At 45.9% G+C, this 22,633-nt stretch overlaps 1 non-coding gene across 1 annotated transcript; it reads left to right on the plus strand.

The window, feature by feature from the left end:
- The first annotated feature begins 1,470 nt into the window (after positions 1–1,470).
- LOC119432083 (U2 spliceosomal RNA) lies at positions 1,471–1,655 on the plus strand. Its single transcript, XR_005188143.1, has one exon. It is a non-coding gene; the product is annotated as a U2 spliceosomal RNA (small nuclear RNA).
- Positions 1,656–22,633: the final 20,978 nt, after the last annotated feature.

The following is a 22,633-nucleotide window of genomic DNA, read 5'->3' on the forward strand; positions in this document are numbered from 1 at the left end:
AAGCAAACTTACAGTTTCTGCATGTAAGTGAAGTGACGTAGGAAAAGGCGCTTCCCACCTATTATAGCGAAGCTGCATAGCTATACCTCCCAATGGGCCTGTCGCATCCGTAGGCAAAAACTCGGGAGGCGCGCCTCGCGTGCGCCGCTGAGTTCGTTGCACCACCAGCAGATGGCACTCGCCTCCACGCATCCGCGGCAGCGGCGGCGCCGGCCGTGCGGGGATAAGCAAAAAAGAACGAGAAAGCTCGCCCTCGCGCATAGCGCTCGCCGCAAGCGTTTCCCGGTGAAGATTACGGTTGCATAAGCTGCAGTTGCCGGAAAGCGGCAATTGTAGCATACGAAGCAGGGGGTGTCGTAACTAGTCCTCCGTATGTAAGAGAAGAAGTCGCCTAGGAACTGAGTTGTGTTGTGAAAGGGGCAATGGTAAGGCCACGTATAGTGAGGATTCCTGAAGTGCAGCGTGCATACGAGGCGCGTCGAAAGTGTGTTTAAGTGCATTTCGCTTCTTTCTGATCCACTCTATGTAGGTACACGAAGTAGCGGAGCAAGCCAAGTCGCAGGCCGTTGAGACGTCTTAGGCTAATAATTAGGTAAAGTGCATGTGAATGTCGCCATGTGTATAATTTCAAGCTACGTTGTGATGGTTTATTTATTTATTTATTTTACCCTAAAGCGTACAGAGCTTTACAGAGGGGAGTGGGGTACATAATTAATGGCAAACAAATTACCAAACGTAATAATATGTACAATACTAATAACATATACAATACATTGTAGGAGGCAATGTTAGGCTAAGACAACGGAAAGTTCGAATGTTCTCGTTGTCGTTGACAGCTTCGCTGTCCCACCATCTTCACAGCGTGAATTGGAGACCAATTTTTTAGTTGAATGCTAATTCACCTCACCAACCTAAAAGAGGGGATCGTGATTATATCCAGTGACTTAATGGTCATATAGACCTTATAGAGTTATTGGACGGTGTAGGCCCTGCATTGATTCGCAGAATGTCTTTAAACATAAAAAATTCAGTGTCATTCCACTCTGTGAAGGTGCATCAACAGCGAAGCTGTTTATGTCGCGATTGACGGTTGCTCCGGTGAAACGTTCCAAGTTTGCGGGATCGGGGTCTCATGGACGGTTCGCATTTCTTTTCGCCTCGCGATGCTGGCCGCGGACGCCATCATGAGAAGGCCGCGGACGCCAAGCGTAAGCGTGCTGCCCGCTGATCGTCGGTGGTCTCCTTCCGCCGCCGCCGCGCCCATTCCCTTTTCTGTTCACGCTGTCGTTCTTGGTAGACACGCGGTTCTTCTTCAGACCGTACAACACGCGGCCTACCCATTTCACAGTCAGAGCAGAACCGAGGAAAGGTGTCTGCGTAGAGCATGGCGTAAGGCGACAGAAGACACTCAGATTGCTGGCGCTAGTTTGATTACGCGGTATGGCTTAGACGTGTGTGGCGCGAACGTAGACATGACCTACGCGGGTCAAAGTGTCTTATTTGTTCTTATCAGCTTAATATCTCATACGGGTTTTATTAGGATTCAAGATATTGAACTTATATTTGCAAGTTGGCGGAGTGCTTGAAGCCTGCTTCACCTCCGTCGTGGGTCGGCCCGGTATTCCACTATCTTCGGGATTTTTGGTCTATACGGACATCGATCCGCTAGTTTCCAGCGGATCGATGTCTAGGTTCGCTGTAAAACTAGGTTCGCTAGGTAACTAGGTTCGCTGTAAAACATGCATGCAAATAGAGTTTATCAGAGACCCCAGCCAGCCCAGCTGTGTTGGACAAGCGGGACTTCATCAAATTCAAGAGTATGCACTGTGCTGCAGCCCACCTGTTATTATTGCTTCGCGGGTGAGAATCTCATGTGGATCTAGGGTTGCTAACTCTCGAATGGACAAAGTAGGCACAGGGGGCGGGGGGTTGGAGGAGGGCTTGCGATGACCGATCCTATCAGTGGCAGGAGCCGCCAGTCTGTATGTCGAAAAATGTTGAGCAAAATTTTTACTACTTCACTGTCACAGTTCACTATAAATGGGCAGTAGATTTGCCTGAATAACACGGCGTCAGATGCAAATAAAGGTACTGTGAACTGTTTGGGCCTACAACAGAACCAAAGCCACGACAAAAACGAGACCACATTTGTGGTAATGACTGTGCCACAGAACATACACAAAAAAGGTGCGAACGAGCTTTCAGGCATCATAAAAAGGGAATCTGGTTTATTTATTGTTATTCAGTAGAAAAAAAATCATGAGCCATTCCACTCTGTGAAAGTGGAAGACCAGCTAAGTTGTTTAGCACGTAGGTGCGTTGCCCCTCGGGAGTCCGGACTATACGCGGCTTCCCCATTACGACGACAGAAGTTAAATTCAAATGGAGAACGGCAACTTGTCTTTCTGGTGTTTTATATACATTCGCGAGGACAACGGGACCGACGCCCCGAGGAGCCGGAGGAAACTAGACACGCGTGACGTTTTGACGGTACCGCCACCGCGGGAGAGCGGAAGGGGAGGAAACTAGATACGCAAGCGCTTGGAACGCCGACAAAGAGAGGGTGGTGCAAACATAGACATTGCCGACGCGGGTCAAACAGCGGCAAATCTTTGAGAAACCTTTATTATCTACCTGAGAGTCTACTGTTCTCGAAAATGGTGCCTATTGATAACTAATCTACCGAAGGGACGCCGATGAGCCAACTATAGAAGAAGAGGCCGACGAACGCGCGAGCAATGGCACGAGTGCGTTCGCACAGGTCCTGAGTTTTTGAAACGCAGAACAAAAATGAGTGCAAACCTAGCCATAAACAGCTTCGCTGTAAAGACTAACACAATCAATATCAAGAACACTATCAGGGCAATCACACAGCATGGTTACGAAACATCAATTACGGCGAGTAAGAGAAACATCCGTTGACAATGTGCGTTTGACTACATATATTTTGACATTGCTTATCGGAACCTTGAAGAGTTATGTTCAATTACTATAAAATTATTCAATGTATTCGATTCGCCAATGGCAACTGGAAGAAATGATTAATTAATAGTGTCAGTCAAACGATCTATTCACTACATGCTAAAATGAATAAATAGAGGACGCAGTGCTCGATTTGGTTGAAGAAGTACTGTTTCGCCGTACGCCGGACAAATCGCGTATCTTACTCGCGAACAATGGATGCGAGAAAATATCGGTACAGCGTGGTGGTGAAGTTGCATGCGAATACCACGCGAGGGCGCTCCTGCTAACGCCGTGCGGGGTAAACTCAAGAAGTGTGTGTCCTAGGCCCAGCCCATAGCGTTTGTTACAGTATTATCTGGAGCGACATGTAACGCGTACCTCCGAGACCCGGTGATCTATTAAAGTAACGGAATGGATGCCACGACAGGGTATACGCTTGTCGAGGACGGCAGATAATTAGGTGCTGTCATCAGGTTGGGAAATTTGCAGGCGTAAAATGGCTTCAGCTGGCGCTCAACTGGCGTTCAACCTGTCTTCCCGGTTTTTTATATACATTCGCGTGGATGACAGGACTACCACCACCACGAGGAGCCGGATGAAACTACAATGGACATTTGCGACGTTTCGAGGGCATCGCCACCACGGGCGAACGTAAGGAAAGCAAACTAGATATTCAAGCACTTGGAACGTCGACAAAGAGGGCGGTGTGAACGTAGACATGGCCGACGCTGTTCACACAACGGCAAATGTATGACAAACCTTTATTATCTACCTGGGAGTCTACTGTTCCTCAAAATGGTGCCTATTGATAACTGATCTACTTAAAATTGTATATCCGAGGCACACCGATGAGCCAAGTGTGAAAGAAGACAACGAGGAAGGTGCGAGGGGTGGCACGAGCGCGTTCGCGCGGGACCTAGGCATATGTGGAAGCACAAGAAAAATGCACGCAATCCTATAGGCATAAACAGCTTCGCTGTTAAAAACAACAACAAAAGTAAAGACATTTAGCCGTCCTGACTGGGTGAAGTAGGGACATGGGCATTTCCTCAAAAGTCAGGACTGTCCCGCGAAATTCGGGAAAGTTGGCAACCTTATATGGATCCTGTAGCGGCAAGCCTAAGCGATGACGGCATTTGGTCATAGTTTTTACCTCGTCGGTGTCTTTGGGGTACTCACACAACATACGTGACTGGTTGGTTTTAACGTGGCATAGAGTACAGTTAGAAGACGGAAGATTCCATAGTTTGTGAAGCCAAGCGGCTTTGCGAGCACTGCTCGTGCGCAGACGAAACAACACGGTACTCTGCAGGTGGTTGAAACACCATGTAACCAATGCCCTCTCTGCTGAGAGTCCCAGTGCGAGGGATGCAAAAAGTTGTCACAGTTTCACCTGAAAGGCGAAGCATCAATTGCGATAGCAAATTTGTAGAGAGCTATACGGAGTAAACGATATTAGCTTTATCAGCTGTATATCTTGGACATTAAGCAGCACCGGCAACACGCAGAACTGTTGTCGACGCCGTCGGCGTTTTGCCCGCGTTCGCTCAATATGCGTGCGGCGTTGGTGACTGTTGCCGGAGCCTCTGATATAAATAGGCACTTGGTGCCGCAGCTAAACGTCGCCTCCCTTTCCTCCCCCACGGCCTCTCGCGCGTCGGAATTATGCGCGTTTGCTCTACATATATGGTGATTGTAAAGGAGGGAAGAGACGCCTACTTCTGCAGCCCTTAAGCGAGCACGGCGCAGAACGCGCGTTTGTTCTCCGCCGTGCGTTCACTCCCCGTGAAAGTGCGCGCCCCTCGCGCCCTTTCACTCGCACATACAGCGTTCGGCGGCACGCGGCGACGATTTCATCTCCATTGACGTCATACGGAACCTCACGGCGATGGCGACGGCGACGCCGACGGCAGAAATCTGCTTTTTAGTGTCCATATAATTGCTCTCGCAATAAAATGGCTGCGCACAACGCTGTTAAGCGCTCCCGGGCCGTCAGGTGGAGTTAATGTCGACGAATAAGAATGCCTAGAGCTAGCGAAGACACCCGACCTCTAATTGCCTGAAACTTCACCGCGGAATGGAAATCCTTAGAGAAAGTTATAGGTTATATATAGGCACGCAATAATGGTGACGTTGGTGCCAACTTGGTACAGTTGGTACAGTAGATTCGTAGGGTGGGTGGGTGGGTAAACTTTATTGATTCACGACAGAATCATGTGAGGGGGGGGGGGGAGGGGAGAAAGGGAAGCAGGACGACGATGGGCCCTCAGGCCGCTCTAGATGGCCGGGCACATTTGTGCTTCGGCGACCCCTCTGGCCCAGCCCACTGTCCGAAGCTGTAAGTCCGGTTGCGAGCTGCGCAGAGCAGCCTCCCATCGCTCCTGGTGTAGGGAAGTGTACGCTCATCAGAGGACCTCGAAAAAAACAACGATAGCAATTGTGACGCAATGATCAGGCAGTCTACTTGCGAGCCATACTAAACAGCCACCCAGGTTGCGCAAAGTGGGCTTTGAACATTTGCGAAATAATTCACTTGCGAATAAAAACAACATAATTTGTCTAAGATATTACGAAGAACTGCGTTCATGGCGTGTGCCTTTCACTCTAACGTCTCCTTTTATCCTTTAGCACGAGTGCCACCTGGGGCGGGGGGGGGGGGGGGGGGTTATTCTGTAAGAATCCACCTAGTGCCCTGTCCACTTTGGCTGTCGCCATTGGCAAGCGCGTTATGAGCGCGAAGGTGCCCGAATTTTTTTATCTTTCTTGCATGGCCAACATTTAAGGAATACGATTTTTCTAAACGCAGAAATGCAATAGGATTCGGTACACATGCCCTATCACTGCGCATTGTGCCGCTTGGAACGCAATCATTTGTTGAAAATGAACAGCTCGCAACGTGAACAAAGCCGTTCGAAGGCATAAGGAGAAATGTTCAGGCAAATCCACGCATGCTAAGCATTGTTGTCATGCTGGCTCAGCCACTATGTGTGCAAGCTTCTAGAGATGCAAGCGCCAGCGTTTCCTCTATAGCAATTTGTGTAGGAAGCTCTAAGCCCTGCGGTGACCGTAAACAAAGACAACGGCCACAATCAGCTACGTCTTCTCTAACCTGGACAGCCAACCCTGGCACGGTCTCCGTGAGGCACATGCGGCGAAGCCTGCTCCTCGTTCGTTTATTTCTTGCTCCCCGATGCAGGCGCCGGAGCTTCGGCTGTTTGCGCGCTCGGAAATGTTGTTCTCCCTCGTAGAAGACAACGACGGCACTATTGTAAGCGCCGAGTATTTTCCGTGCGTGCTTGGCTGTTGGCGTTCTCCCTCTAGCGTATATGCCTAGACCCTCTCCTCCATCCTCTTTCCCTGGCTTGTATTGCAGCTCTCCAGGTCTTTTTTCCTGGATGTATGCCGGAGATGCGCGTTTTACGCTAACGTAATGACTTCCGCTTCTCTCGTTCGTTTGGTTTAATACGGTGCAGCACTAGGCAGGCTGCGACACTGGCGCGTTCGCTTCAAAAGATGAAATTCGCGAGGCATTCACAGATAAATGTATGGTCAGCTAGTGGTGTCGAAAGCACATTTCATTGCGGTGAAATGCTTCTTTATTAGTGAGGCCACGTGCTCAAAATACTGGAAACTATGTTATGCACGCTGGGTCGCATTAGTTGTTGAAGTCTCGTCTTTATTTCCCTTTCTTGTATGTTTTAGTGTTCGCGCGTGCGGAAGTTTCCGCTTTATTTGTTTATTTTTCACACATCCTCAATCTTCTCTTTTAAGCAGCGGGCGAATTGACCTTCGCGCTACCTCTCGCTTCAACGCAACCTAACCTAACCTAACCTAACCTAACCTAACCTAACCTAACCTGACCTTTTTTTAGGGGCGAAGCTCCTTAGGGTGTGGGTCTGTCCCTCCTCTGTAGTATGTAGTAGTAGTCGTCGTCATCGTAGTAGGTAGCCACGTCTACTTTTATGAAAAAAAAATTCCGAAAGTTGTGTCCGTAGCGCGGAATCGAACCAGGGTTTCCTGTGTTTGTCCGTTTGTACGCGCAACGCTTCCCGATACACCAGGGACCCCTCGTGGCCTCTCCGCCTTACCCCCGTATTCATAAACGCTCCTCGATTTGAACTTGACTTGCCACCGCCTTGGGCAGCGTGTTCGAAACGCGTTGAAGGCGCTGGCAAGTCAAGTTCAAGTCGAGGAGCGTTTATGAATACGGGGGTTATACTCTCTCAGCAGTCATGTGATGGTGTCGGCAAACGCGGTGCACGTTCCGGCATGTGTAAACGGCTGCGTAAGACACTGTGGCCTCTCCCCCTTACTAGAGAGTACTGCACGTTTCTAACGCGTTTGTGCTAGCGTCCCCTTAAGAGGGAGATGGTGCAATTATAATGAAGGGCGCTGTTATAAAATAGGAATGACGTCACATATGGCGCGTGTCATTGGTGGAAGTTAATCGTTCGATTTAGTGCGGCGAGACTGGGTGAATTACACGGAAGATTCACGGTTTACCGATGATTCCCTCCGGAGCTTCGCCCACTCATCATCATTCACCCCGTGGATATGCGGTGTTTTTTTTTTCATAAAAGTAGACGTGGCTACCTACTACTACGACGACTACTACTACTACTAGTGCTACTACTACTACTACTTCTACTACTACTACTACTACTACTACTACTGCTACTACTACTACTACTACTATTACTACATACTACAGAGGAGGGACACACCCACACCCTAAGGAGCTTCGCCCCTAAAAGTAGACGTGGATACCTACTACTACGACGACGACTACTACCAGTACATACTACAGAGGAGGGACAGACCCACACCCTAAGGAGCTTCGCCCCTAAAAAATTCAGTGGCCATTTAGCGGTAAATGCGAGAGAAATGGGTGAGCATTACGTGGCACATCCTTGATGTCTCGGATTTATTTAAACCACGTTCACCACATTGCAAATTGTTGGTTAGGAGCTCGCGCGCGACCCACGTCCTGCCCCGTCGAGGAAGTGCGACTGACGGTGTTCCGCAGAAGACCATCGTGTGTATATATATATATATATATATATATATATATATATATATATATATATATATATATATATATATATATATATATATAATTGAAGAAAAGAGAAGACGACGTACGTTGTATTAGCACAGTGTATTTTGCAACGTTTCGGCTGGTGGACCAGCCTTCGTCAAAGCAACAAGTACATGCGATCGCGTTTCCTTATATACACGCTATACATAAGATTGTGTTGTGCACAATAATGATAATGACAATGCAACGTAACATTCGCGATAACAGCGGCGAAGCTGATCATACGGTAAGTGATTTGGCATTCTCTTAGTACTCGCCACAGCATAGTCAAATCGCACGTAACGAAAGATAGAGATACAATTCGCAATTACACTATATGCAGGCATGTACCGGCCGTAACTAATCATGTAATCTCAGCAGAGGTGGCATACAGCCCACGTGGCACACAACACAGGGATCATTGCAATGCAAGCCACTCGATATCAATAACAAACATGGAAATGTGGCTCACACGTGGCATACAGTAAAGGAACGAATCGTTAGTTTACTAACCAACAACCTGTGGGGGTACTAAAGCGCCATGCGACAGTACAATGCAGGTGATACGCACTGCTCAGTAACCGCCATAGTTGAGCAGGCTGAATGATGATGATGAAATGATGATGATAAGGAGAAAAAAATGTAGTTTTTAAAGAAAGCTACGTTTAATGGCAGACATCGGGAGTCACGGCTAAAGTCAAGGATGCTTAGTAGGAACACTAGTTAGTGTGCCTGTACTTTCGTTAATGCCAGATGACACGGTGTTAAATTTATAGATCAGGTAAGACTCGCGGACTTCGCGATCGTGATGGGAATGAAAGCCTGATTCAAGTATAGTAACCCTGAGGTTTTCGAAAGAATGCCCTGGTAGGCGAACATGTTTTGATAATGGTAGGTTAGGAAGCGTGTTAGCATGCGATCTGTGGTTATTAAAGCGTATTCGGAACGAGGTTTCTGTTTGGCCAATATACTGTTTTCTGCAAACAGTGCACTCAAGAATATATATTACATTGGAGGTGTCGCAATTAAAGGATCCGTGAATTTTTAGGGTAAAGTCTGAAAATGTGCTAATCGCTTTCTGGGTGGTTTGCATATGCCTACACACCTTGCAACGTGCTTTGTTGCATGGGGCGCAGCCAGATGTTTTATTCTGCTCATTTAATTTTGAGGAGGTTAACATATCGCGGAGGTTTTTACCCCGTCGGTACACGACGCGAGGCGGTTCGGGAAATATATCGGAAAGATGTTCACTTTGGGCAAGGATATTGTGGTGGCGTTTCAATATAGAAGAAACTTTTGGCGCTGATGCCGAGAATGTTAGCACAAGATTGGTATTGGTACGTCTTTCGGGTAATCGATTACCGCTAAGAACATCGGCTCTACTTAATTGGTCTGCTCGGCATATGGCGTCGTCAATTAAGTTTGATGGATACTGCCGTTTAACGAGAGCACTTTTAAGTTGTTCGCAATTAGAAATAAAATCTTTGCGATCAGAACACAATCGCTTGAAGCGGTGAGCCTGACTGTAGGGGATACCGGTTTTGCAATGTCGTACATGGCTGCTCTGGAATATATATATATATATATATATATATATATATATATATATATATATATATATATATATATATACCAACCACGTGCCCGGCTTCGTAAATTTCACACGCTTACATTTTTTTCCCACTTTGACACTCCTAATGTTAATGCATTACAGAAATTGTGCTTAGAGGTTCTGTAATGGCTTTGCGTAATGGAAACGGGGGCTTGAAGGAAAAAAGCAATAGAGAAGAAGATAAAGAAACGAAAGGACGTGACAGAGCAGCGAAATAATGTGAAACGAGAAGGAACGCAGAAAGAAAAGAAGAACTGCGAAAGGATGAGAGGGATGCAGTGCATTGTGGGCGTGATAGGCATACGTTGACGGCACGTGAATAAGCGGCGTGCGTGAAGAGAGTCCGCTGTGGAGCGTGACGACGGAAAGCGCCGACGCGCAGAGCATCGGAGCTCTTGCATTCACTGACGACGCCGCCTCAAGAAAAATGGGACCGCTGTGTTGTGGAGGTTGCGACCCAGCACGCGGAGTAGCTTGCAGGTGATTTGCGCATTCGGAGAAGATATTTTGAACAAGAAATTGTTTCTGGATGGACGGACGGCCGGACATCCCCTTGTACAGAAGTGGTGACAGCTGTCACATTGCCATGAAGGAAGAATTCGTGTAACCTAATTTTGTTCATGCCCTGACAGATCTATAGATTTCTCCTTTATCCACCAATCATCTATCCTCCTTTCCTTATCTTTATTTCTAACCACATACTTTTAAATTTGAGGTTTATGAGAAAAAAGAGCGCTAGGTGATGTTCTAAATTAAAAATGCACTGTACAGATTAAGCAGACCTTTAGTTATCTTTTTCTTTTGAATACACCAAACGCCATCAAATTCACTGGAGTGAATACCGAGCAGAACAATTTATCCATTCCCATGTATTTAGTCTGGAAATCCTGCGGTAAAACTTCCTTATAAACCTGTAACTTTCGTTTTAGCCTACGTTGAACGATACACTGCAGACTTTCTTAAATCACGGACACATTTCGAGCCTCGATCTGTCTTTGTGATTATGAGGCCTGCGAAAAAAATGTGCCGGTGCACGTGGCGTCGGCCCGTGTACCAAGAGTGGACATAGTACCGCATCTCCGGTTGTCTCTGCGTGCTTGTCTGGGGGCACGTCGGGAAGAGTTGTTTGCTTATGCAGTGCTCGTGGGTGCTCTTGCGGGAACACCTGCGAGCACTTGGCTTTGGATTTCTGTGTTTATATGGCGAGGCGTCCAGGGTATAACAACGCTCCCGTGTGGTTGCCTTCGCATCATTGCATTGTCGGTGACAGTCTGCAGTGGAAGTAAGCGTTCTCAAACGGGTCGCAGCCACTGTTTTGTCCCAACTCACACTGCTTAAGCGAATGGAACTGACCAGAGGTGCATACGCGGTTGCACACAGTGTTTCCCTGAGCTCGTTGGTTGCATATAGCAAGAAAGTTTTCCAGCAGATATCCCTTCCTCCCTCGTGCTATAAAGAAGTCTCAATACAAATATTAAACCGGGACCAGCGGTGTATCGCCATCCATTCATACCATACCTTCTGGCAACTTTTCCTGCTACTTTTGAGAGACAGGTAGGTGGAAGAGAGACAAAAGTTGAGCAATAATCTTACGAATATAAAACTTCAAACAGTGGTGTATTGTCTTCCATACCGTCCATGTCTTCTCGAGGTATTTTTGTCACGCCCATTCACTGGCGACGCAATGTCGGCGTCTATAACTCACTAAAGATGTATTGTCGATACGGTGTCGACACAATAGGGGCATGCTTCTTTCTGAGTGAATCTTTCGTTCCTTTTTCCAATATTGAATATTCGCGGTAGAGTGCCGAGAGACAAGTGATATGCACAATGCTTGATGAACTTCACAGTCGGCCAGTGTAAAACGAAAAGTTCAAGGACAGTGTACCCAAAGGCACTCCGCGCAGAAGACTGCATCTGTGTTGCTGAAGTTCCTAAGGTGTACGGGCCTGCAGCGAGTGTTCAAATTCTCGCCGGCATTAGAGACAGTTTACGTTGACAGCTAAGATAACACTAGCTAAGAAGACAGCTTTGAGCCAAAGTAATGGAACGCGTCAGAAACCATCTGGATGACGTTTCTGCGACATGACGCCACCTCGCGTCGACTACGAAAACCTGAGAGTCGCACATATTATATCTGTATTTTAACACCTTGCCTGTTCGAACCTGTGAAAAACATAAGATCACTTACAGTAAGCGCATTAAAAAGCTTGACTACGTTTTCCTGTGAGCAGACGACGGGAAGTTTTCAAGCCTTCTACTAGAGTGTACTAGAATGGGGGAGTGGGTCCAGCGGACGCCTTAGCAAGCGCCGAGGGTGAAGCAAAAAACGCGGAAATTGTGGCGGTGCTGCCGTCGCTTTATTCTGAATCTCCGGCCAATAAACGTTGGCTCCAGCTGTTTCGGCAGCACTCATTGGCTGAGGCGAGCTTGCGGGCTGAGTAGCTGTCACCTGCTCGACGTACCGTCGTTGTTGCGTGGTTTGCGTTCTTTCCGCCGCTCTTTTTCCATTTTATTTACAATAGATCGGTAGGGAATAATCTCAGTGTTACCGACACCGAGTATCCGCCTGTCAAAGCTCCATGCAGCCGCGATAGGGTCTTCGACGCGAGAAGCGTCCGGCCGGCTAGCGGGACCGTTCATTGGGAAGAAAGTGAGGGTGGCGCCACCTGGATTTTCAATAAAAAATGCCTCAGCGCAGAGCCTTCGTTGGACCCACTCCCCCAATCTAGTACACTCTACTTCTACTCAGCCAGCATCTTGTTTGGACAACAAAGTAGCCTGCTTCGTTTTCGACTTCGATGCTGCCTTCGCGAAGCCGTCTCTTTTGCCGGCTTTGTAAAAATCGTAACGGACTTAAGATTGCCGCTATCCACTTAGCGGTCTGTTTAGTCGTCTACGGGAAGCATTGGAACACAGCCATAATAAGCTTTAAAAACACTGCCAGCTACCACTAAATGTATTACACAGTTTACTTCGCCTCTGATTTTCTATCTGTAGGGTAGCAAACGGACGCTCGTCAGTTTGCTCTCTTTACCTTTCTTCTCCTTGATTTCTCCCTGCCTATGTCTCTCTCTTTCCAACATCAAATTGTATACGAATTTATGAACGGCCATACGAATTTTATGAATGTTTGTAATTTTGGATTAGGTAGGGCGAAGATTCCTTTTTCTCCCTCGTTCTGGGTCTCTAGGTGTGATATATCTCAGTCTCGAATTTCATTAAGAGAATACATGGGCCAGGTGTATAAGCGAAGCCTTGATTTATACACTGCATCAGTGGGAGGCACTCTCTCAGCGCCGTCTGCAGTTTTCACTGAAAGAAGCTAGACCGACACTGATCCACGAACGAGCGAAGACAAAAGCCGATGGAACCCACGAAAAGGCGTAAGTGCATACGTCGTGGAAGTATCAGAACAGTGACGTAGAGAACGTGTGCGAGTCGTATGGATCGTGTGCGCCTCCCTAGCGGCTTCCTTATCGGGCCCTCCTCCAGGGAGCGGCTCAAAAGCTGATGCCCGCAAGGGAAATTTGCCATACCAGGACGGTGACGGAACGCGTCGCAGTGCGGTGTTCGCCACGTAAACACGTAATAGCAGCAGCTGTTGGCGAGATTGTCTTGAAGCGCATGGAGTGGCAAAATGGAGATGAATAAGCAAAGGCGTCGGCGACGAAAAGGTTTTCACCAGAGTTAAGCTTTCGAGGCGAACCAATCACACCCCCTATGATGGAGCACTGAGCATAGCAGATACGGTGCACGCCATCTAAGGAATAAGCGGATGACGTTTATACGACATGCGGATACAGCGAATGGCACTCGCACAAAGGTATGTAAGAAGGGAGAAAGAAAATGAACAAAAATATTGCAGGAAGAAGATATGGAAGCGGAGTTCCTCGAATAAGACCTCCCCCATCTGATTCTCCCGAGAGATTGTTTCCGCTGCGCGACTTCGCTTTCGTCGACTTGGCTTGGCTGAATGATAAATCGATTACACAGGTCCGGCTCTTCCGTATGCGGTACGTCTCTTGCTACCTGTTCTCTAACGATGTTTTGCGAGACCGTGCGGAGAAGTACGTCACGTTGTAAGCCGCAGTACCGCATAAAGGGGAGAATAGGTGACGTGTTCACCAGCGCCTACGCCTTGCTGCTGTGCAGTTCAGGTAGAAAGCTCGTCACTGTAGCCACAACAAACAATTACGCAGATACAGTGCACTATATAATTGCAATCTAGGTAAACCGAGTTTTGAGGAAGCGCGGCAGCTCATCTTCGTATCACCTCATCTTCCTCTTATGCGGCACTACAGCTTACAGCGTGACGTACTTCTCCGCACGGTCTCGCAAAACATGGCTAGAGCACAGGTAGCAAGAGACGTACCGCATATGTAAGAGCCGAACATGTAACATCACGTTATTATTCAGCCAAACCAAGCCGACAAATGCTTAGCCGCGCAGTGGGAACAATACAGCGGGGACAAAGGGGTATAGGAATTAATTAGTACACCAAATCTTAATTAGTACATCGGCATATCGGACTACCACGTTACAGCTCACCGCTCTGTAGAGAATGCTCATATAAATGCAATGCAACTGATTCGTATTTTAAGGCGTATATGTTAATCACCGTTTCCCTGGGAGAATTCCTCTAATGCTTCACTTGCCAAAGCATAGGGATGTAAGAAAGAGATGTCTGAACAAAAGCTACTGTCCCTAGCAGTTTTTTATGGCTTCCTTGCTATTCACATCCGCAGCTTGGCCCTTATGATGGACCACCTCTACTTGAGCAGAATGCTAGTTTGGGCCTGTTAGTGCGTACTTAAGTAAAAGAAAGAACAGCTTTAGGTAACAAAAGAATCACCTAAGAACGGGACATCTGACAAGACGAGTTTCGCGTGCTCGGAATAACAGCTGTAACTACGGCGGTAAGGAAAAGTTACGGTTGCTAGCTAAGAGATGGGGCTTACCACCTTTTTTTTTTTTTTTTGCCCAGTTGTCAGCGCTGTTACTTCCTTCGTTTCTGTTGTCCCACGAGGTCGGAGTCTGTGAAGACCGACTCCACTCATTGCGACCAGAGTCATTGTGCATATAATTCAATACAGCGCTCAATCGATGACGCTCTTTAATATATGCTTCCTGTTTTCAGGTTATCGCCACCATTATTTCTTTTTCTCTTCCGTTACCGTGACGTTGAGTAACTAGCTAGAATATGGCAAATCAGTTCGGCGGCTCTATGAGGAGGTGACTTCGTTTGTGTTTAACGAAAGGAATGGGTGTTTTGCGTCACCAACACCGAGATAAAAAAGCTTAAGAGGAACTTCAGGTTGTATAACGCAGACGAAATGGCCACGTAAAGAAGTACAAGACGACACAGAAAGCGCTAACTACCAACAAAGGTTTTTTTTTTTCTCCAGAGCCCAATTTTATACGCTCGCACAAATCCACCGCGCATGCGCTTCGTGTGTCGTCTTGTCCTTCTTCTTGTGGTCGTTCTGTCTGCGCTATACAACCCAAAGATGACGAACCCCAAATTTCCACTACCTTGATAGGAAGCCTTTCCTCTAAGCCAACTCTAACTTTCCAAATGAAAGTGCATGTAAAGCGCAGAAACGGAGTCATTCGGCGACCACTACATGGTTTGAAAGAAAACTGTTGGATTGAGGAGAGAAAGCTGAATTCTACCGACTGCAGGAAGCTGAAATTTGACTTACGGCCTCAGTTTTCTTAAAATGCCCAAAAGTCTTAAGTGATTTCTAAACAAAAATAAGGAATTGAGGTGCAAAGGTACTACTTCTGACACAAGTCCAATAAATTGCAGCCCTGTGAATTCGCTGTTTTACAACCTACAGACTGCGCAGAGGTTTTTTTTCTGCATCAACTCTCTAAAAAATGGTAAATCAACAGATACTACTGGAATTCAAATTGCGCCCGTAAAGCACGTATTCGATTTAATTTGCCCTGTAATAACGTATATTTACAATCTCATCTTATGCAGTGGTGTGTTCCCTAAGGCCATGCAAGAAGCTCGAGTAGTACCAGTGTTTAAAGGTGGCAATAGGAAAGTTATTAACAACTACCGTCCAATCTCGATTTGCCTGTATTATCGAAAGGTATTGAAAAAGTTAGGTATATCAGAATTTACTCGTATCTTACTGGCCACAAATTGCTGCACGACATCCAACACAGTTTTAGGAAACACAGGTCCACTGAAACAAGCACTTTTGGCTCAGAAAGAAATAATTGTACGGGCCTTCAGTACCGGACTGTATCTTTTGGATATATATATATATATATAGAGAGAGAGAGAGAGAGAGAGAGAGAGACTTCTAGAAGGCTTTCGACACGATAGGTCATTCTATTCTCCTTTCTAAGCTTAAGCAATATGGAATACGTGGAATAGCAAACGACCTAGTCAAATCGTACCTTGCCCAAAGAACTCAATTTATCGATGTAAGCAATAACAGGTCATACTTACAGTCAATACTTGCCGGAGTACCTCAAGGCAGCAATTTGGGGCCGCTCCTTTTCACAGTTTATGCAAATGACATTGTATTCTGCTACGAGGACGCCCAATTTATTTCTTATGCAGGTGACACGTCTGTTTTTATTACTGGCATGTCGACGGCTGATATTGAACGCAAAACCAACTGTGCCCTTGCAGAAATAAAAAAATTGGGCTCATGCCAATATTCATAAACTAAACTCTAGTGAAACAAAAGTTGTCCTATATGCACCTAAAGGCAAAACTATCCCCAGATTACATAATATAAGCGTGGGTAATGATAAAATAGAAGTTTTTGATAATATTAAAATCTTGGGTGTTTTCTACTCAAGAGATTTAATTTGGAACAAACACGTAGCGTACCTCTGTTCTAAAGTTTCTTCAGCAGTTGGTATAACTACTAGACTAAGAAATATACTCCCCTGTAAAGATTAAAATTTTACTCTACAATTCATTGGTGCTTGCCTTGCTTCAATATTGTCATCTTGTATGCGGTACATAAGGTATTACTAACAAGGTTAAAACACATCTACTACAAAAGAAAGCTATGAGATGTATTTCAAATTTGCCTTATTATGAGCACACTAAAGAGTTGTTTGTACAATATAATATCTCTCCTGTGCATCAAATATACGATAATAGATTATTGATGTGTTATAAAACGTCCATCAAGCACAATATTACATACATAACTGACCTTGCAAACCTACGTGCAAATAAAAGTGTACTCCACACGAGAAACAAAGAATTTTGGTTTGTACCAACCCCACGAGCTAACTATTATGAAGAATCTTTATCCTATACCCTCCCGCATTTATTAAATAAGTTGCATCAAGAATCATTTGACCCGTTCTGTTACTCAAATAATGAGATCAGACTTTTCTTATCGACAATGTCTAAATGATAACTATCAGGCATAAGATCTATTATTTATGTGATGTCATAAACTATATTGTAGTTGAATTTATATTGTTACTGCAGTTGTGTTCGGGAAGCTTAATTTTTTTTCTGTATTCTGACATGTGTTTATGCTTCCGTTTTCTTTTTATTCCAAAAACAAATATGTGTTCCATGCTATGTGCAATGTAATCAGATGTGTATCTTCTATGTACGCTGTCGTGCCAAAATAAGGGCGCAGGGACCTCTGTCAAGCCGTACTCACGGCTTTTAGCCCCGCCTCCTCCTCTCTCAAAAAGAAATAAAGCTTGATTTGTTTGTTTGTTTGTTTATTTGAAGTACAGAAATCCATAACTCTGTATAAAAAGCAGGTGTCCCGGTACATTAATCATAATTTACGAGAGCATCTGAAGCGGACAAGTACGATTTATGAGTTTACAGCCAAAATGAAATTGATGCAATGTTTCCGAGAGTTTTCCAAAGTCCTGCTCACGGAGTAGTCGCATAATTCATAGTAATAAATATTGCATACATTTTCTCTTAGATAGGACGTCCAGAGGTAGATTCTTCTCTTAAGCGACGCAGGGGAGAGAAGGGAAACATAAAATACGAAAGAGCCGGGAGCAGGAGCGATGGTTCTTTCAAGCGAATGGTTAGCGCGCTGCTCCAATTATTTTCTACAACTGAAAACCAGTGAAGCAGCGTTACCTTTATTGTACATGATATTGCGTTGCATAATAACATCGTCACTTCTAGCAACCTCGTGGGGCGCTGCGAGTTTTCTTCAAGTAGGGAGCGTACATGCAACGCCGTTTTAAAACAGCGTTGCATGCAGGCTTCCTATCTTCAAGGCAACAAGGTTAATCTAGCACACAGACACATTTATCCTCAAGCTGTGTAGGTTTTCTATTGATACATTTACATGGACTCCATAAAATTGGGTCGAATCGGCTTGTCGACCCATAAAGCGATCGTTGGGCTCAAGTAAGCGATAGCGAGATAGGTCATGTGAGCTTCGAAGTGAGTTTAGTTGACCTACCTGTAACGAGTGGACTCGCCTAAGGAGTCTGGCAAGATGCCTGTAAACGCGGTCGGGTTGGGATATGGGCTGGTATTTCCGACTCGACCCCCTGGCGTGGGGTTTATACGTAAGCGAAGCTTGTATGCAGTCACTGTTTCGGGCACGTCGCTCCCCCTTCGCTCTACGAGTCACCAGACAGTGTTTGTAACTTAGTGAGAAAATCCCTAAATTAGCGAGGTTGACCAAAGGTTGTGCGCTGCGTGTGCTCATAATTCACTTACATGATTCATTCCGCACGCGCATAGTAGCAAGCGATTGAAACGCGCGGAAACTTGTCAGCAAGGGGTCGTCTTTTGGCAGTAGCAAGAGCAGTTACGTTTCGCGAACAACAAGAAAAAGGTAGTCTTAACGACTAGCCAATCAGAAAGAGACAATTGACGTCACTAGACATACATAAAAGAGACTGCAGATGACCAGTTCTTCGATTTCTGAATGGTGTCCCCTCTGAAGACCCGGACAGCTGAGGAAGAAGACGAAAAGAAACGACCTTAAACCATGGCCCCGTCATAACCTGTGAATTAAGAGACCGGCACAATTCACGTAACATGAGTTGTGTTTCAGTGCACCGTTCTCCAAAATTAAGAGGAAGTTTCGCTTACATGGGGAGAGATCAGAGATGTGTTCTGCGAAATGGCTTTTTTTTTTTTTTGTTACCCTGGGGGTGATGACAACGTTGCCTGCTTGGAGTCTGAACAACGTTTTAGTTATTTTTTACTGACGTAAACAGCACATTGTCCTGCCAAAGTTCTTCAAGTGTCTTCGGCTAGACGCAATGGCTTGGCACCATTTTATCCCTAGTATATATATGAGCCTTATTTTGTCCCTACTTCGACAGATATACTTAATGGCTCATTATTGAGCCATCTAGGTGCAGGTGTGCTTTTATAGGCATATCAACATTTTGAACCTGATATTGTTCTAGGAAATCGGAGGTTTGTTGCTCCTTTCCACATTACGACCATTGACTCACCACCGTAGGAGATAATTTAAAGCTACTGTTTAAAGATAATTAGGGAGACATCTACGAGCAAATAAAACGAAATTCCGAGCAGTTTATCAGCATCATTGCGACTTTTCCTTAAAAATGGAGGGCCTTCTGCCACTACCTGAAAAATTTATCCAAAAGAGTTATCAGCACTGCTACCAAACCATTGCTCTTATCTAATTAGGTTGGTATCGCCTCCGTTGCCTTTGCCTTCGCTAATGTTTTCTTACCCCACATCCTCAGGTTGGTCACGCTTCCCCTTGCCGCTAGTGTCCAAGCCTTACTGCCTTCTTCTTTCCAATATACTATAGCTCTCTCCACTCTACCAGTCACGTGACCCAGACGTCTCGATCTTTTCCCTCCAACATTACCTCTAACAACATTACCTCTAACGTGCGCGAGTTCGACCGTTCCCTGCATGGTTTCCCGAATGTACTCGTCCGAACAAACAAGCAATCCGAAGCGACGCAGAAAAGCAGGAGAATCGGTTTGAACCAACTCCTCCTCCTGCATCGAATCGACGCCGAGCAACAGCCCGTTTGCAGCACAAAGGTGGGGGACGGCAAGCGTCAAGGCGGTGACAAAGAGGACAGAGACCCGACACACCGGTACGCAACAGCGCAGGCAACTCCCACAACCCCTTTTTTTTCAGCGAGCTTCGTAAATCGATGCCCTGGCGGCAGCTCTGCAGGGACACGGAGAGGCGAGGCGTGTGCCACCGCGGTAACGATCTTCGTGAGGCCTGGCTTATGCCGGCGTGCGTGCCTCCTCGACCGTTTACCGCCTCTCACTTCCACCTCCTCTTCTTCCTTTGGCCTATGGGACGCCGAAGAGCACGGACGCCGACACGTCCCGCGCTGTGCCCTAGGGAGCGGTGTTCCTATTTTGCTTCGTCTTCTTCTTCCTTTTTTCTTTTTTTTCTTTTTTTTTCTTTGGGCTCGCAATGGCTGGCAGCAACCTTCGCTCACTGTGCCTTCGCTTTCAAGCGTGGAGGAAGGATATAACTAGAAGGAAGCATTGAGCAACGTGATTGAAGCGAAGCGAGTCGACTAAACACGTGACCGTCATGTGTGTGAGTACGTAGTACGCTTTAGTACTCCAGCTCTGTACACTTAAAAAATCATTTACACCCCTAAAAATGAATAAGGGTATAAATTATTTTTTTGTGTGTAAGCAGAGATCTAGGCATTATAGCAGAGCAGGTGAACAAATGCGCACCGATTAAAAACTACCGGGAACCAAACATTCTCGGCTAATGCGCTCAGTCTCGTAGATCACGCGTTGGGCTGACTTATTCCAGGGAATGGCTTCATAGATAATTTCCTGTAAAGCATTACTAGAGAAAATATCTGGTGCTGCGATTGTTCAGCTACCAGAGGAATGATGGATTGCAGTTTGCCTTGTCTTCGTGCTTGTCGATTCAAACGCCTTTACGACGTTATTGATTAATTGCGATAGAACTGAAATTTCGGCGAGTTGGTAATGATTCACTGTTAAACGTAGGCACGCGCAGAAGACTAAGGCTACAGGCAGAGTTGACGCGCAAGAGCTTTACTCCCGAATGAGTTTATTTTCGTCAGGTTGAAGAGTGCCCGTGCGCGCCATAGACCTGGAAATAAATATTTTAGTTGCAAGTAGCTCTCTATCTCTCTCTCTCCTCTCTCTCTGTGTGTGTGTGTGTGTGTGTGTGTGTGTGTGTGGGAGAAGAAAGTAGATGTGTGATTCATTGCGCTTTCCCCCAGCAATTATGTTGGTCATTTACGCTCCATCCTTTTTTGTAAAATAAACTGAGTCCCGTAATCCGCGCACCATTATTTTACGCAAGAAACTGTTAATAATCCTTATTTTATAGAAAATGTGCATTGTGTGAAATGGTACGTGGTGTGCACGGGTATGTTCAGGTACTATAAGCTGTTGAGCGCTGAATGTGCACAAAGTAGAGTGCATAAGTGCAGACTAATAATAAGTGAATAAGTCCAATAAACGAAGCCGAAAAAAGTGCGCAGTGGAGCTTCTACAATTTCGTAAAGGTATGTGTCAGTGCTTCCGGAAGCTTGTAACGTTCAAACACAGTTCCAGATCAATGAAAATGTAAACAACTTGTTCGTCACAATTTCTCACAATCGGAAATATATTCGTCCAAGAAAAACAATTCAATGTTATTCGCGTTAAAACCTAATTGCTGTAGTAATTGATTATTTGGCAATCAGTTTGCTGTAGTATCCACAACTAAAAGCCCGCCCCAGCGTATTGAAAGCGGCACCTAGGCTACGCGTTGTTTCCCGTGCCTAAATCAGAATTTCAAGCCATCAAACTCTGTGTAGCTGGTACGTTGGTCATTACGAGGTCCAGCAACCACTCCTTCTACAAACTTGATCAGGCCGTCGAATTGGATGATGGTTGGTATCGTAGAAATCGCGCTTAGACTAAGTGGAGTACGTTTTAAGCTAATCACTTTCGCTAAGAGATTGGGAAAATATTTGATTAGCACTGCGCTTAAATTTTCGTTCCTTCGGCAAGAGCGAAAAGCACTAACAATGCGGTACAGGTTCGCTAGATGCGGTACCTGCTTATCCGTACCTCCCCGACGTGCAGTGATCCAGGTAAACACTGACGTCGCAACTTCTTATCTCGTGTTGACGCAGGTAATTATCAACAAGAGACCTCCCTGCTGCAACATTCGAGGTGCAGACGGAGCCGCTATCGGCTTCGCTCAACCTGCATCGGCTTGAAAGAGCTGACAGGTCCCGGGAAACGAGCACCGACGTGGACGTCCCTGGAGCGGTCGGATAGATCCGTAAGTCCGCCATCAGTATGGCCCCCTCATGAAAGCCGTGGCTTCTTTTTGTCACATGTCAGATTTGGCAGGCCCGGCGGGCTTGTAAGACGAAGAGTGGTTGAGGTCGGTCGTGCTTCGGTGGTCTCTCATGGGCCGAGAATGGTTTGTAGAAGATTTTTGTTGTTGACGAATTCGAGGTAAACTACTTTCTTTGGGTCAGGTAATTTACTCTACCAGTTACGATGCTTAGGTTCGCCGAAGTGTAGTCGGAGAGCTTTGCGTGTTACTCGTCGCTTATTATGATAAATGTGCAGATAATGTGCATTCAGATATTCGACGATGCACAATTCTTTACCTTGAGTGCGGTCAGTTGTTTTGTATAAGTATAGAAATTATCTGATCCCTTTTTTATCCTGTCTTAATACTACGTCCACATCGTCCGTATTAGCCCGCAGAGCAAGATTGCTCCGATCGCTGTACAGGCATCTGTTCGAGGTTAATCGACATCATGTCTGGTTATTTGTATTTCTTTCTTCAATGTTTCGTGGAGCAAAATGATCTCAGGTTTAATTCTTGTGTTCATTATTTTCATAGATATTCGCGAACTATAGAAGAGTACGCAAAATCACTCAATCCGTTTCGATCATTTTTAAATGTATAACTTCGTCCTTTTCTCTTTAGAGCAGCATAAGAAACGCGGTAAAATTTAGAAGCTATCTGAATACCGGATACGGAGAAACCT

The sequence above is a fragment of the Dermacentor silvarum genome, chromosome 10, assembly GCF_013339745.2.
Source record: "Dermacentor silvarum isolate Dsil-2018 chromosome 10, BIME_Dsil_1.4, whole genome shotgun sequence".
Classification (NCBI taxonomy): Eukaryota; Metazoa; Arthropoda; class Arachnida; order Ixodida; family Ixodidae; genus Dermacentor; species Dermacentor silvarum.